The sequence below is a fragment of the Lygodium microphyllum genome, chromosome 15 (genome assembly GCF_053477565.2).
Source record: "Lygodium microphyllum isolate KBCC chromosome 15, Lygodium_microphyllum_v1.1.10, whole genome shotgun sequence".
In the NCBI taxonomy this organism is placed as follows: domain Eukaryota; kingdom Viridiplantae; phylum Streptophyta; class Polypodiopsida; order Schizaeales; family Lygodiaceae; genus Lygodium; species Lygodium microphyllum.
The window spans coordinates 66,029,470-66,046,331 of NC_141149.1; positions in this window are offsets into that span (position 1 = coordinate 66,029,470).

Genomic DNA, 16,862 nt, shown 5'->3' on the forward strand with positions numbered 1-16,862 from the left:
TCAGTAATTGAAAAACTAATGATAAATGCTCATAATGCTCTTTTTCACTTTGACTGAACACTAAAATATCATCAAAGAAAACAATCACACAATACTGATATTTTAGAAAAATACGATTCATCATTCTACTGAAAGTAGCAGGTGCATTAGTTAATCCGAATGGCATGACTAAGAATTCGTAATGGCCAAACTGTGTCCTGAATGCAGTCTTAAATATGTCGGATCTATCTAACCTCACCTGATGATATCCAGATTTAAGGTCAATTTTACTAAATATAGAAGATCCTTGCAGTTTGTCCATAAGGTCATCAACTCTAGGTATAGGATACCTATTCTTTACAGTGATTTTGTTTAATGCTCGGTAGTCAATACACATCCGATAAGTATTATTCTTTTTCTTGACTAAGAGCACAGGTGCACCGAATGGAGAACTGCTAGGTCGAATTAAGCCTCTATTTAGTAATTCTTCTACTTGACTCTGGATTTCTTTTTGCTCTATTTGATTGTGCCTATATGGGGCTTTGCAAGGTGGTTGTGTGCCAGGTATTAGGTCAATCTTATGGTCTTCTGGACGTGATGGAGGTAAACCTGGTGGTAAGTCTTCTGCAAAACAGTCCTTGAAATATGCAAGAAATTCCTTATGCCTAGGGTGCATATGAGTTTCTTTTGCGTGCAATTCATTCACCCAAATGAGATATGATTTAGTGTTCTTGCGTAGTGCACGTTTTGCTTGAGTATGCGAAAGCAGTGGAAACATATGAGATGCATGCATACCAAATAATGTAATAGAGTTTCCTTGAAAATTTATATTCATTGTGTGTGTGGAATAATCTATATTGGGATTATGTTGGTGTCTCCATGGCATTCCTAGAATAATGTCGCTAGACTGTAATGGGACAACTAAGAAATTTCTTCTTTCAATATATGGACCAATTTGAATTTCTAAATTTTGTACTTCTTGTGTGCCATTGTACCTAGTGCCTAAAAATGCAGCTTTTATGCGATAGTGCGTAGGTACAGTATGCAATTTCAATTCCTTTACCAATTTTGCTGAAATAAAGTCATGCGTACTACCGTCATCATGCAGTATAATTCTTTCTTTTCCATGCACCATACATTTCATAGTCAACAATGAATGTGAAGTAAGCATACCTGGTAAAGTGTCGGAAGTAGTAGTAGGATCATCTTCTTCTTCAGTGAAATCCGGCATATCCTCATGCTCGTCTTCGTCCATAGCTCCAAGGTAATTGATATGTGCTGATGGCTTCTTTGAATGACAATTTGCTGCGAGATGCCCTGGCTGGTGGCACTTGTAGCATACGATGGGCTTGGCTTTGGTCACATTATTTGCAATGGCTGGGAGTCTGGGTATATTTGGATTTGCTTGTGGAATAGGCTTAGGATTTGGATTGACAGTGGATGGTAATGCAGGTGGTTTAGGCCAATTCTTGCGGAAAGATGGTGATGAAAAACGACCTAGATTAAACCTTCTGAAATTTGAATTGAATTGTTTAGATCCATAATTACCGTTTGCTTGGAATGGCTGTGGTCGTCGATCTCTTCCACGTAACTTATCTTCAGTGTCGTGAGCTAAGGAGATGGCGTCTTCAAGGGTAGCAGGCTTGAACATATTCACCTCAGCGTAGTAATGTCCAAGAAGTCCAGACATGTACTTCCGCTTATGTGTCGTCTCTGGTACGTCTTCAAGCATGCGTAGCTGTAGGAGTGCATTCCAAAAACGCTCTGTATACTGTGGAATAGGCTCACGGTCGCGCTGTTGGAGTAAATCCCATTGCTTGATTGCCTTCTCATGAAATTGCGGTGGAAGGAAATTTTGCATGAACTTCTTCTTAAAATCTTCCCATGTAGCAGGACATTCTATACTCTTGCGGACTACAGTCCACCAAAGTGATGCTCTATCTATCAGATGATTAGTAACACACTTGATTTTATCTTTCTCAGGATAAGTTTCCTCATGGAAATAGTCATCAAACTGGCTAATGAATGATAAAACAGTCTTTCCTTCTCTTATGCCATTGAAAGTGCGAAACTTGAAACTTCGTTTACTTATCTTGGATTCCTTGCGAATGGTTTGTGCTTCAAGAGTGGCGTCGATGGTACGGCGAATCAGATCTTCAGCTTGAGGTTCTTCTTTGTCAGTGGACGCTCCTTGTAGCTTTGTCAATTGCGCTTGCAAGGCTTGCCTAGCTCTTCGCTCTTCTTCCAATTGCAGCATGATAAGATCCAGCTTTTGTTCCATGGTAGGTTCGGGTAGGTCGTCTTCAGCCATAGGATCATCCATATGTGGGGTGGTCATCCTGTAAAACTCAACAAACCTTTCTCACTCAAAATCAGTTAGCAGGATGAGCGTAGCTCAAATTTGGGGTTACAAGGCTATGTATTTTTGGGTATTTTCTTCTTCAATTTTCAGAAATTCTGAAATATTTATGTCTCCGTTTGCTGAAAGTACTTCAACGAACTTGTAGATAGGTAAAACAGCTTGCTGCGAACAACTTTCCAGTTCAGAGTTTTTGCAAACGAACAAGTCTTCTATGAGTTTCGAGCGTTAGTCAGTTCTGATTTAGTCTGACTTGCAGAGTTGCAGACTTAGCAGACTTGCAGGGTTGTAGACTTGCTGGACTTAGCCGACTTGCAAAACTTGCAGTTCTTGATTAGAGTCGACTTGCGAAACTTGACTTCTGATGCGCAGGACCCAGAGTATATCGACTTCTCCGCCCTGTGTGACTTGCAAATAGCTAAGAAGCTTTGTTTGACTTAGTGGGTTAAGAAGCTTTAAGCTTCTTAATCCGTCGTGGATTTTGAGGACAAGAATATGTCCTTCACGGATTTGCGCCGCCCAGGACAGCCTCACGCCGCCGATTGATGAATCGTTGTTTCAAGCTTTCTTAAGCTTATAACTAAGCTTATTAACCGATAACTTTAAGCTTTGAAGCTTAATGAAGAAAAAGAATTACTCTTTTTGTCTGTTATCCACGATTTTAGTGAAGAAGATGATTGCGTGGTCCTCCGCCGACAGAGCCTGGTCCTTCGCGATCTGACAGTGGAAACAGGGGTTCTTGATCGCCAGAAGTCTGCCTGTATCGACGGTTCGCGACGAGATTGACTGTAGAGGCCATTTGTTCCTGGAGCTCCGCCTTCGCCCGAGATTGGTAGCGATTGGAAGCCCTTGATCTCTGCTCCGCTCTGATACCACTGGTGCGCAGATCGGTCGCAGATAGCTCACGTGGTGAATCCCGGAAGGTCCCCAAGAACAAAGTACTCTACTTTTTAGCACAAAAACCCATGTAAAAGCAAGCACGACATGAGACAAGAGACAAATTGGGTTCAATCTCCCCCATGCCTTGTGTGAGCGCTTCACAAAGCATGTATTTAATGTATATTTCCAATCTTTATGCTCAAAAATAGCCCAATTACAAAAATATGACAAGCTTTTAGCTTTTGAGTTTGCTTTCTACCAAAAATAGGAAAATAAAGCTAATGGACGGTGCCCATAGTGTCTGGCACGCCCAATCTCAATGTCCAAATAGAAATAACATATCCAGGCGCATAAGCGCATATAAAATAATAATAAATAATCGATGTCTCTATAGACATAACAAAATATAGGCGTGGCGCCTATCAAAATCTAATCCAAAGGTCGAAAACCCGCTAGACTCCAATGCTTTCCTCCGCCACTGCTGCTATCTCTACACATCAACTGAAGCATTCACAATCGTTAGTAAAATAACACAATTAAACCGACAAAAGTGAATACCTAGCAGTCTTCAGCTACATAAATAAATCAACTGGTTAGAAATAAATCCTAACCTTAATTTATTACGAGTGCGCACTCTAAACTCATAAACGTTTATTAATTTAATATGCATTTTGCGGAATCACCCGCTATGGAATCACCCATGTACACACTAAATTAATGAAACGCCCGAAAAGGACAGGCGTCCCCATCAACTTCTCGCACAAAGAATCCTCTTTGCGTATGAGCCCCGGTCATCTAAGTTTACGGAATCCACCGTAAAACCTCACGGAATCCACCGTGGAATATGCCTCCTGGCATCATTTTGGGTTGAGATAAGAGTTTGAGCTATTGACTCAAGAATATTTTTGTCTAAGCCATTGACTTGGACAAAAAGTTTCTTGGCTTGACTAAGTTTGTTCAATTATGTTGGGAAGAGTTTATTATGAGTTGCAATGTATTGCGTGGAATTCCTATTAAGAAAACTTGTTAGAGTTTTATTTGATCTGATTTCACATTAGCTTTCTCTCCCTACTCTCTATGTCACTTCTATCCTGAACCCCTATGGTGAGGCCTTGAACCCTACACACTTCAACAACATGGATAATGTTCAATGCAAAATAAAAGTTTCAAGCTCACTCCTATGTTCAAGCTATATAAAGATGTGGATAAAATCTATGTCTTGTAGGTGAATCGAAAGTCTTGTATAATATGTATAAACCTATAGGAAAGTTTGTAAATGTCAAGAACACATGTTATGATTGTTTGCACCAAAGTAAAACAAGGAGAGCATGGATATGTTGAAAGAGCTCATGCTATTTTAAGTTTGACCTTACAACATTTAGGATTTTACTTTTATCTCACAATTCATGTTGATTAAATCAAGTCATTTTTGTAACAACAGACGTATTGTAGGTTTGATCCATATGCACCAAATGAAATATCCATATATTGATCACATTGTTGCATGAATACAAGAATACAAGCATGTGACTATTCTATCAAAAATGTTTCGGTGAGTTCTATACAACAAGATCTCCTTTACAAGGCAACCAATAATGATGGGAAATCTTCTAAATGAATTGAATGCCTAAATAAAATTTTTTAACTCTTTCTACATGAATCAATATATGAAAATTCAAATATTGTTGATGCTTTCAAATAAAAAGTCTCAATATACCATTGATTACATGTGTTATAACTTTCATCAACATACCATAACGAGCAAAAGTCAAACACAGTGTGACTATACCATCAATGAAAGGTAGAAGCTTTAGTGTAATGATGTTGCTAATGTAAAAGAAAATATCATCATTAAGATAGAGTTTATGACACAATTTCCAAAGAGAAATCTCTCAATGACTTCTCAATTTGAACAATATATTTATGGATGTTTACCATGAAAATTAGTCCAAATTCTTGTTCAAGTTGTACATAGTACATAGTACTACTCCATGAGTATTTTATCTACAAAGGATACTCTATAGTCAACCTTTACTTATCATTATCACAAACATGCATCCACAAGCCATTGCATTTACTTTCCATACTATTTGATCCTTACTATCATATAGTTTGTGCATATAGTATTAGACTGGATTCACATTAAGGTGGCAAAAGTTTTAGCAATATAAAGGAAATCTACCATGGCTTTCACAGTAGTGGTGGAAGCCTATGGAAATATATATTTAATTATTTAAAAGAAACTAACCACAAAATTTTGTGTACACTTAAGTTCAATCAAATTTTGCCAATGTTTTTGTCACCTTTTGCTTTCAAATCAAAATTACACACATTGGATGACATTCCTTCCCTTCTTTCTTTGATTGTTGAGTGTGAACCCAACCCTATTTGGACAAACCTTAAGTTATAAACTATGTAAATAAAATGCATTTTGTACACATTGTGATGTGCAAGACTAAGATTGGTGTGTCCATTCTTGGTGTGAACAACTCTTATAACTAATGTAGATTAATATATAAAGAGTAGGATGAGAGTTGCAAATGCTCAACCTAGTCCCATCTTGAGCACACCACATCGATAGGGATGGTCGGCAATCAATCACTCCTTTCTTGATTTTCTTTATCTTGCCTTCCCTCTCTTCCTAAAACCACAATGTGGTTTTATTTCAATGCACATTAGGACATAGATTGCTACCGCCTATGGAGAGGTGGTATGCTCTTCATCCATGGGCTCAAATTTAGATATATTGCACTCACCCCAAGCATAGACCACCCCCTCATCCCAAAAATAATAATATTAACATTTTTTGCTCTTGCATGAGGAGTCAAAAGGAAAATGTGTCATGCAAAAAAGAGCTTCTATAGTGTGATGGGGAGGAGCCTTGAAATGTTCAATGATATGGACCAAAAGAGTGATGGGTTTTGAACCGCCTAACAACCAATCAAGAGGCTCCTTTGCTTGCACGATAGCGACTAACCCCTTCAACTCTTGTCACATTATTGGTCCTCTTATACAATCTTGAATTGACACTCTTTAGGGCCCATCACTTTACAATCAAAAATCTCCTTTGCTTGCACGATAGCCACTTGCCCCTTCAACTCTTGTCGTGTTATTGGTCCTCTTATACAATCTTGAATTGACATTGTTTGGGGCACATCACTTTTGCTGAGATGGCAAGCTCAACATGTGCGGACATTGATGATGGACCGCCTGGCTAGATGGGTCTGCACGTCTCACTTAGCACATTGGTGGTCATTATGATACTCACATGGCCATTGACTTATCACTTATTATATTTAGTTTGTTACACCTACCTAGAGCTGGTAAAGATATAGCGCCTGTGGACTAGTGTAGTCTGTTATGCATTGTCTGACTTAGTAGGCCACTTTCCTTTATGTTGTATCTTATCTATACTTTGTGTGCATTGTATAGTGTGTGAAAGAAAAAGAAAAAGAAATCAGCAAGAAAACATTTTGGCCTCCATCCCTCTTCTTGTGTTCTTGAGTGAGCTTCCTCTTGTGTATATAGTGTGTGTTTGGCGCAGCAGCTCAAGCAAGTCCCCCCACCACAGGATTCTTGACATGGTATCAGAGCTGCACCAGTGAAAGAGGCTGATTTTGAAGGTTGAAGTGAAGGAACAAGGTTCAAGCAAGCATGCAACGGGTAAGAAGCTCTCCCATTATTCCACTCTCTCTCTTGGATAGTGCATGTGGAGACACCAGAAGCAGGGTAGATTGAAAATCCCATTATTGAGAAGCTCGACAAGAACAACTATCCTTCATGGAAGTTTTGTGTGATGAACCTCCTCATTGGAAAGGGCCTTTATGAGTTTGTTTTAGGTGAAGAATATGAGCTAGAGTTGGGTATCCCTCCAACTGCAGATGAATTAAAAGCATGGAAAGAATGGAATGCAAAAGACAAAAAGTTGATGTACTAGTATCTGCAGTCACATTGATAATACGATGTTGGGACATATCAGGAATGCAGAAACTTCACATGCAGCTTGGACAATTTTTGAGAACATGTTTTTAGTAAAAACAAAGGCACGAAAGATTCAACTCAAGCAAGAGTTGAAAACCTTGAAGAAAGGGAAAAATGTCTGTCAATGAGTATGTTTTGAAGGTGAGAAGCATTGCAGATGCTTTAGTAGCAATTGATGCAATGCCTGATGATGATGATTTGGTTTCATCCACTTTGAGTGGCCTTAATAATGAGAAGGCATGGAAATCATTTGTTACTTCAATATACATGCAGAAGCCATTTTTAGATTTTGATGAGTTTATCTCTCTCATTATTATCAAAGAGATCAATATGCAGGGTGACTCATCTGAAAAGAATGGTGAACAAGTCCGAGCATTTTACTCGAGTTCAGGAAGGGGACATGGTAGATCCTCTTTGAGAGGCCATGGTACGGGACGTGCTGGCGATAACCAACAAAACAAGTTCAATCAGAAATGCAGGTTTTAGAAGGCCAAGGAAACTTTAGAGGCATGGGGAGCTCTAGAGGAATAGGTGGATGGCAGAATAGAGGTTCTAGAAATTCTGTTATTGTTTGCCATTATTGTGACAAGACAGGTCATATTGCAACCCATTGTTATGCTAAGAAGGATGATATTCATAGTGATAAATTGCAGCAAGGAAACTATACATCGTCTTCACGAAATAATGAAGGCAAAAATGAGTGTATGTTTGTTATGCAGCATATGATAAATGCAATTACAGGAAAGGAGACACATGATGATGTATGGTATGTTGATTCAGGTGCATCTAATCATATGACCAGTCATGTTGAATGGTTTGGAGAGATGAAGGACTTACAAAATCCAGATTATGTACAAATGGGTGATGATTCATGCCACCCAATTTCACACATTGAAAAGGTTGCCTTTTCCTTGTATGATGGCCAGACAAAGAGTCTCATAGATGTATTACATGTGCCATCAATCCCAAAGAATCTAGTGTCTGTTGGCCAAATGGTAGACCAAGGGTTGTAGGCTCTATTCAATGCAAAAGATTGTTTTGTAGAAGATTTTAATGATAAGTGTAGGTTGGTCGCAAAAGGAAGTAAAGTTGGCCACATGTTCACTTTAGATGCTAGAATTCCTTCAATGGATACTGATATGTATGCTAAAGGAAAAGAAGTGGTTGCAGATATTGAAATATGGCATAAACGTATTGGACATGCAAATGTGCAAAGGCTAAAATTAATGCAGTCCAGAGGATTGGTTACAGGGTTGCCTTCTTTTAGAGTTGTAGAATTTCATAAAGTCTGTGAAGCATGCCAGTTTGGTAAGCAAGCGAGACAACCCTTCTCGCATGACAAAGAAGTGAGCAGAAATATACTTGATATAGTGCATACAGATGTTTGGGGGCCTACACAGAATGTATCTCTTGGTGGCAGCAAATACTTTGTCACATTTATTGATGAATGACTATTCAAGGAAGCTATGGGTATATTTCATGAAGGAAAAGAGTGATGTATTTGAGCACTTCAAATCTTCCAAGGTAGCTGTTGAAACAGAAATAGGCTTGAAAGTAAAGTGCTTAAGATCATATGGAGAGGGAGAGTACCTCTCTAATGAGTTTAGTGGCTTCTTGAGGACTCATGGGATAAAGAGGCAATTTACTTGCAAGTATATCCCACAACAAATTTGGGTTGCAGAAAGAAAAAATAGGCACATTGCAGAAGTTGCACTGGCATTAATGGTTGAAAATAATATGCCAAAAAAAATTTGGTCTAAAGCTATCCATATTGTTGTCTATATTATGAACAGAACCCCCAAACATGCAGTTCATGGGATGACTCCCGAAGAATGCTTTACTGGCAAGAAGCTCGATGTATTACACTTGAACGTATTTGGCTACGTTGCATATGTTCATGTGCTAGATGAGTTACGGAAGAAGCTTGATCCAAAGGCTAAAAAATGTATTTTTATTGGATACTCTTTAGAGCAGAAAGGGTATCGTTGTTATAACCCTGCACAGGTGAGTTTAGAGTGAGCATGGATGTCATTTTTTATGAGATAAGCAGTTGATATGCACCTATTGGTGTGATGTATTAGATGATGATAATGATCATGATAGTTATGTGCAGAAAGAAAAGCAAGAATCACGGAGTCTTAGTGGACCAGAAACATCATCTAGTACTACACCTAGAGTGAGCCCTTGGTCTGGGAGACTAAGGAGTAGCCCCACATCTTCACGTGTATCTATAAGTGTTGCAGGCAAAGACAAAGGAAAGAAGAAAGTGTTGGATGGTAATAATGCATCTACTAGTCATTTGGGATTTGATGGAGATTCTAGTGGTTCAAAGAGCTTGGATGATGAGCTTGGTATTCCTTCAGTCAGGACACCAGGTATATAGAGAGCTCATTGTAATGTAAAGGCTCCATTGAGTGATCTAGTGGTACACAGGTCTAGCAAGGTCAGATACCTTGTTAAAAGATTTGGCTTTGAAGGTTATGCAACTCACCATTATGCTTATATGGTGAAACTAGTTGATGTTGAGTCCACTGGTTTTGAGGATACTGTTGGTCATGCTCATTGGGATGCAACAATAGATGAAGAGATGGCTACATTAAAAGCTAATAAGACTTAGGATTTAGTACCCTTGCCTAAGGATAAGAAAGCTATTGGTTGTAAGTGGGTTTACAAAGTCAATCATAATGCAGATGGTTCAGTTAGCAAGTATAAGGCTAAGTTGGTTGCAAAAGGCTATGCTCAAACATATGGTATAGATTATGAAGAGACATTCAGTCCAGTTGCTAGGATGGCAAGTGTTAGATGTGCGATTGCTTTTGCAATAGCCAAAGGTTGGAGTTTGCAGCAAATGGATGTTAAGAATGCCTTCTTGCATGGTGAATTGCAAGAAGAAGTGTATATGGAGCAACCAGCAGGTTATAAGGATTTAGAGCATCCCAGATATGTGTGCAGGTTAAAGAAGACGCTCTATGGGCTAAAGCAAGAACCTAGAGAATGGTCTGACAAGATTGGAGAGTATCTTGTCAATATTGGATTTTGTATTTCCGATGTTGATCACTCACTTTATGTGAGAAGGGGAGATGCAGGTTTGGTCATCATAATCATTTATGTGGATGACTTGCTTATTACAGGTGACAGTGACAATGGGTTGACTTCTTGAAGAAGAAGTTTGAGATGAAGGATTCGGGTGAGCTGAGATACTTTCTTGGTATTGAGGTGATCAGATGTGATGATGGTATATTGCTATCCCAAAGGTAGTATGGCTTGGATATGTTATCCAAGTATGGTATGACAGCATGTAAGCCTCTTTCAGTACAACTGGAGCAAAATGTGAAGTTGAGTGCCGACGTTGGGGATGAGATAGAAGACCCTAATATATTCAGGAGGATAGTAGAGACTTTGATTTACATGACTATCACAAGGCCAGACTTGAGCTATTTTGTTGGCCTTGTCAGTCAGTTTATGCAGATGCCTAGAAAGCCTCATTTGGATGCAGTTAGACGTATATTGAGATATGTAAAGTCCACTTTACATTATGGAATTTTTTATGAGGCAAGTAAGGATGTACAAGTCTTTGAATACACAGATGCAGATTGGGCTGGTATCATGTCAGACAAAAGATCTACTAATGGATATGTGTTTTCCCTTGGTAGTGCAGCTAATACATGGAGCAGCAAAAAGCAACCTATAGTTGCTTTATCGAGTACGGAGGCTGAGTATAGAGGTGCTGCTATGGTAGCATGTATGGTGGTATGGCTGTAAAAGTTATTGGGTGATTTGGATGTGCAAGTAGATGGTCCAGTTGTCATTCATTGTGACAACATGAGCAGCATACACTTAGCTAGGAATCCAGTGTTCCATGCCAGGACAAAACACATTGAGGTGCACTACCACTTTGTGAGAGAGAAGGTACTTACAGGAGAGATTGACTTGGTATATGTCAGGACACTGGATCAAATAGCTGACATTTTCACAAAGGCATTGGATGCAGAGAAGCTTCGAAAGTTCCAAAGCTTACTTGGAGTTGCAGAGATAGAGTTGAGCTTGAGAGGGAGTGTTGAGATGGTAAGCTCAACACGTGCGGACACTGATGATGGACCGCCTGGCTAAATGGGTTCGCACGTCTACATTTAGCACGTTGGTGGTCATTATGATACTCACATGGCCACTAACTGATCACTTATTATATTTAGTTTATTACACCTACCTAGAGCTGGCAAAGATATAGCGCTAGTCGATTAGTATAGTCTGTTATGCACTATTTGACTTAGTAGGCCACTTTCCTTTATGTTGTATCTTATCTATACTTTGTGTACATTGTATAGTGTGTGGAAGAAGAAGAATAAATTATCAAGAAAACGTTTTGGCCTCCATCTCTTTTCTTGTGTTCTTGAGTGAGCTTCCTCTTGTGTATACAGTGTCTGTTTGGCGCAGCAGCTCAAGTAAGTCCCCCCACCACATGATTCTTGATAACTTTATAGGTCCCTATATCCTAGCTCTCTCCTTTTTTTCATAATCAAGTGGCTAACCTAGTGATAAACCACTTATTTTATCATTTTGCTAACTTGGGTTAAAATATCATTTTTTAATCCCTATTCTAAAATGATCATATGGATGTAGGGATTGAACTCAAGACCATATGATCGCCATGTGTTTAACTTAACAAACTAAGCTACTTTTTTTTTGTCAACCCCCCCATTTTTGGATTTGTGCAATGATCAAGCCACAAGAACATGATCACAGCCTTTCACTAGTGCAAGCATAGCCACATTCTCATCAAGATCATGGTTGTCTAATTTACAAGGTGTTCGAGCCGATGCTCTTGCTCAACCTAACAAGCTCTCCACTATTGACACACACATCCATGTGCATGGACAATGCCACACCCATCAAATTTATTCCATCCACCAAAGCATCACCTAGGCGATCATGGTCTTCTACTACAAAGTATGGTTAAGCAATCCAAGGAGGACATCTCCTCTTTGTTTATGATAGGAGAGGCCTTTCTAGGATGCACAATGAAGAATGTAGTCAAATCCTTGCCTATTTCAATGACTCGCATAGACGCTTTACTAAATATGCAAGTGTAATCACGTGTTTCAATGTGATGAGGATTATCAACAATAATTGAACTTCTTAGTGTGTTCCTTGTTATTAGGATGCTCATGTATGTTGTTACCCTGAGATCCTACCTTTTTTTTCAAGCAAGATGCAACAAAGTCTAGTGTATTAGTTCAAGCATGTGCTCCTTCGTGTTGCTTGGTTTCAAGATGCATGAGATGTACATGCAAAAATGGTATAGAGCACTTATCATGGTTGATTATCTTGGAATATCTTAATGATGCCATTGTTTATCAGCTATACTTAATGGTATATATCCTCAGTCATGTTAGTCATCATGTGGCAGTTCCCTTGACATGAGGTGATAATTTGCATCCCTTAATCACGTCAAAGTTTAGTTCAACCCAAGACAAGTAAAAAAGATTTTCATCATGTTATCCCCTAAGGGGGGAGGTATCATGTGTAGGTCTAATTTTTTGTATCCGTTACTAGTGTGAACCACACTTGTAAGTGATCCAAAAGTAGCATGCAAACAGGAACTAGCAAGATAGTTGGGCACACTCGACTTGATCCTATCTTGAGCACACCACTATGTAATGTTCAATAATTGTTTATTTGTATCTCCTATGTGTTAAAGATATATAATGTGCAATAGATTAGATTTGTTGTTTATCAAATAAACAAGAAAATATATATAGTAAAACGCACTATTCTTTCCAAACAAGACTCCCAAGAAAATATATATAGTAAAACACACTATTCTTTCCAAGACTCCCAAGAAAAAAAGTGTTGATACAATTCTTTAAAAAAAAGTGCATACCAAACAAACAAATATACCTTCACTTAGTAACAAATCAAGTAAAATTTTAAAATCTCTTTAAAAACATTGCAAACTTATATTAGCATGAGCTTTATGACATCACTTACATGTATGATGACATTTAAGTATGCAATTGAAATTTTCATTTTTGACACAATAGCTTTGATATATGGTAAACAAGGATGTAAAAATGAGCTTTCAGCCACCCATGTTCATTATTTCATTAAAAAGGTGAAAAGGGAAAATGGTTAAATACATATATTTTACCTACAATCATTTTATTAATATACTACCAACAACTGACTACTAATTAGCACTTTTCAAGAATGATTATTCCATACCATAAAATGAATTCTAGGGATTATTTTTTAATATTAGGAATATAGATATATTTATGACTTGTTGAACTTACATAGTAAAATTGCAAAAAAATATATAACAATTTTTTTGTTGTTGCATAATCAAAACCTTTTACACACCAACAGCTTACAACAAGCTATTGAAGATTAAAAAGTAAGTAAATTTGAAAAAAACTTATAATAAGAAGCAATCTTTAAATACCAAGAACTCTACATATATAAATAAATGAAACCTTATGTAAATTATGGCATGCCTAAATAATGCTATATTGAATATTTATTTGTAAAACATGTGTAAGTAATGTTTAGAAGTGGTTTTTAGGTTGTTTTGGATTGCATGAAAAAGTACTCATAATAATTCATATTTCTAGTTTAAAAAATTTCTAATATTGAGAAATATTTTTTAACTTTGAGTTTGATTTCTAGATAAGTGAGGTGAAGCTTGGCTAAGAGTCATTTCATGGAGATCAAAGAGGACATGGAAGTGAACATGTTGTCCTCTTACAAGCTCATCTAAATTCTTCATATCTTTGAAAAGATTGACCTCTAGAAATAGGAAAAAACTAATACCAACAAAAGAAACATATTTTCTTTCTTCATTTAGCTATTTTGATAAATAGCACATGCATGTCAAATTTGAAATTGTGCCAAATCATTGTTCATTTCTTCCACAAAACTTTTATGGAAATTAGACAAGCATGTGTGACTTTCTTAGCCTTTGCCCCAATGAAACTAAGTAAGAAGATTTGAGGCTTCTCTCAAGTATTTTCTAAGAGAGACTATTTCTATATCGTCTTTTTCTCACAATTTTTTTCTAAAAACACAGACCAATCTTAGAAAGATGTAGAAGCAACACAAATTTGAATTTCTTAAAAATGTGTACCACTCATTTTTTATTTTTCTAAGAATAGTCTCAAATAAAATGTTAAAAACAATTGGAAACAATAAAAACTCAAGTAGAAGTAGAAATTGATAAATGATTCAAACACAGATGATGAATGATTTTTTAAAAATAATCACCTAAGACAATAATGGCATTGACATGACACCACTACACAATTTGTTTTTCAAAAAAAAAAACAAACAAACACAATGTCAATGCACTTTCCAATCTCAACATACTACCAACAAACTTATACAATGAGAGAGTAACAATTGTAGACTATGCACAACAAAAAAATATTATACAAGATACTACAAAATAACAATAGTACATAATTTCATATGTTGGTAACTAAAAGCATATTAGAATAAAAACAACTACTATTTTGTAGTTCAAGCTATGTTACCAATCCACAACAAAGACCCACTTTTTAACTCAAAAAAGAAAAAAGATTTTACTAATGTCATACATGAGAAAAGCAACATTTTATTCACAAAAATCATATCTAGATTTAGAGAATGTGTACACACAAATAGCAAACATAAAAGCAATAACCAAAATATGTTGACATAGGTTTGAAATTTTCTCGAAGCAATTGACACTACAATAAGCATTTTTCATGATTGTTCAAATATTAGATGATAAGAAAAATGAGTGGATTACAAAAAACAATTGAACTTTAAACATCCTCATTGAGCTATATTCAAATAACCATGACACACAAGACTATGCCATAAATGTTTCCAATTGCAAAGGAAATGTTGAGGGTTGAAAAGACTATATTTGTGGCTGTTTTTGTTGGCTTTTTTGTGTTCACTGCTTATTTTGGTGCATGATTTGGTGGACTTGGATGGTTCTGGAAGTGAATTGAAGAGTTTTTTTTGTGCTTGAGTATATTTGATTAGTTTATGATGTTTTTGGTTTACTTGTGATGTGCTAATAGGTTTTGTTGATGGTCTGATTAGTTTTGATATGTTCTATATGTGTCTATTTGGTTTTTTTTTTGTACTATTGAGACATTGAGATTATGAAAGATTGAGTTTGAGTATGGTTGAATATTTATTGAATGGTTTTGGTTTGATCTATAAGGTTCTATTGTGTTCTATTGACTTTCTGTAGTATTCTATGAGCTTCTATACATCTCTCTACATGGTCTGCATGCTTCTATAAAGGTTATGTTTTTGGATGGGTTTTTAGCTCGGGGATGTGTTCTCACCTTGGAAAGAGAAGAATGGAAGCTCAACATAGCTCATTTAAAGGAAGAAGTAGCAATGGAAGGCTGAAGTTGAAGATTTGGAGTGACATTGTCATTGATGAGCTCTAAAGGGACACTATAGCGGCTCTAGTGACTCTTCTGATAACCATAAACCTTGGACTCTATGACCAAGTGAGAATTTTGTATTCTCGTGTATGAGTGATTGAGAGCATGTAAGAGAGAGATCTTGAGTGTGTGAGATTTTGAGAGCAAAAGATATAGATACATTCATGAATACTCTAATATGAAGTTTATGTGATTGCCATTATCCTTAAAGGCCTACAATGCCTCAATACAATGCATCAACTCCACAATGACTACAGATAGTACCTCATATGATGATCCAAACACAACAACAATGGTCTCAAACAGTTCCCCCAACAATAGTGGAACCCTACCAACTGGAATCAACCACCAACAATGTAGATAGGAGCCCTAAATCAGAATCAAAACAAAGGCCCTTTTGTGTCAACTCAAACAATATACGATATAATCACAGAAGCACCTCAAAATTCCACTGCAAATGTATCAATAGGAGAAATGCTTGTCCAATTTAGTTGCAAACATTAAGAAGAAATTAATGCATGTAGTAACAGAGCAACAACAGACTCTAAAGGTGAACACTGCTAATGCCACCAACCTTGTGGAAGAGTGGCTTGAGACACCTAAATATCAAGAGAAAATGTCATCAAGTGGGACATTTAGCCACTGAATTTAAGCTTTCCATTCATATTATCTGAGAAAAGAAGACCATATAGCGAACATTTTCTCTCCAAAGGAGATGCATGAAAGAAGAAAGACAAGAAACTAAGATTCACAATCTGTTGAATCCAATATGAAAACCCAAGTCATCGGACCCAAATACAAAGGATTTGGATCTAATTTTGGTCCAATGAGGTTTCCCTCTCAAAGCTACAAAGGAAGGCAATCATGAAGTGGTTAGATGTCTAAAGTGGAATGTTATACATGTAGAGAAAATGGTCATATTTTTCCAAACTGTCCAAACCCTAGAAGGCCTATGGATCACAAACCTCAATACACTAGATGTAAAAGTGAAGACCACACTTCCAATGGCTATCCTGGTTCAACCTGTGTGAAGGTTAGTACCATTGATAATCAGTTGAAGGCTTAAGAACTTGCATCTAACTTGGTGGAATTGGACATTGTCGCGATTATGCATGCTAAACAGAAAGAACCAATAACTCAAAAAGAGAATAATTCCTCTACAAAGGAAATGAAATTCAAACTCCCAATAGAGCATAGTACCATATAGAACAATGTAGTGT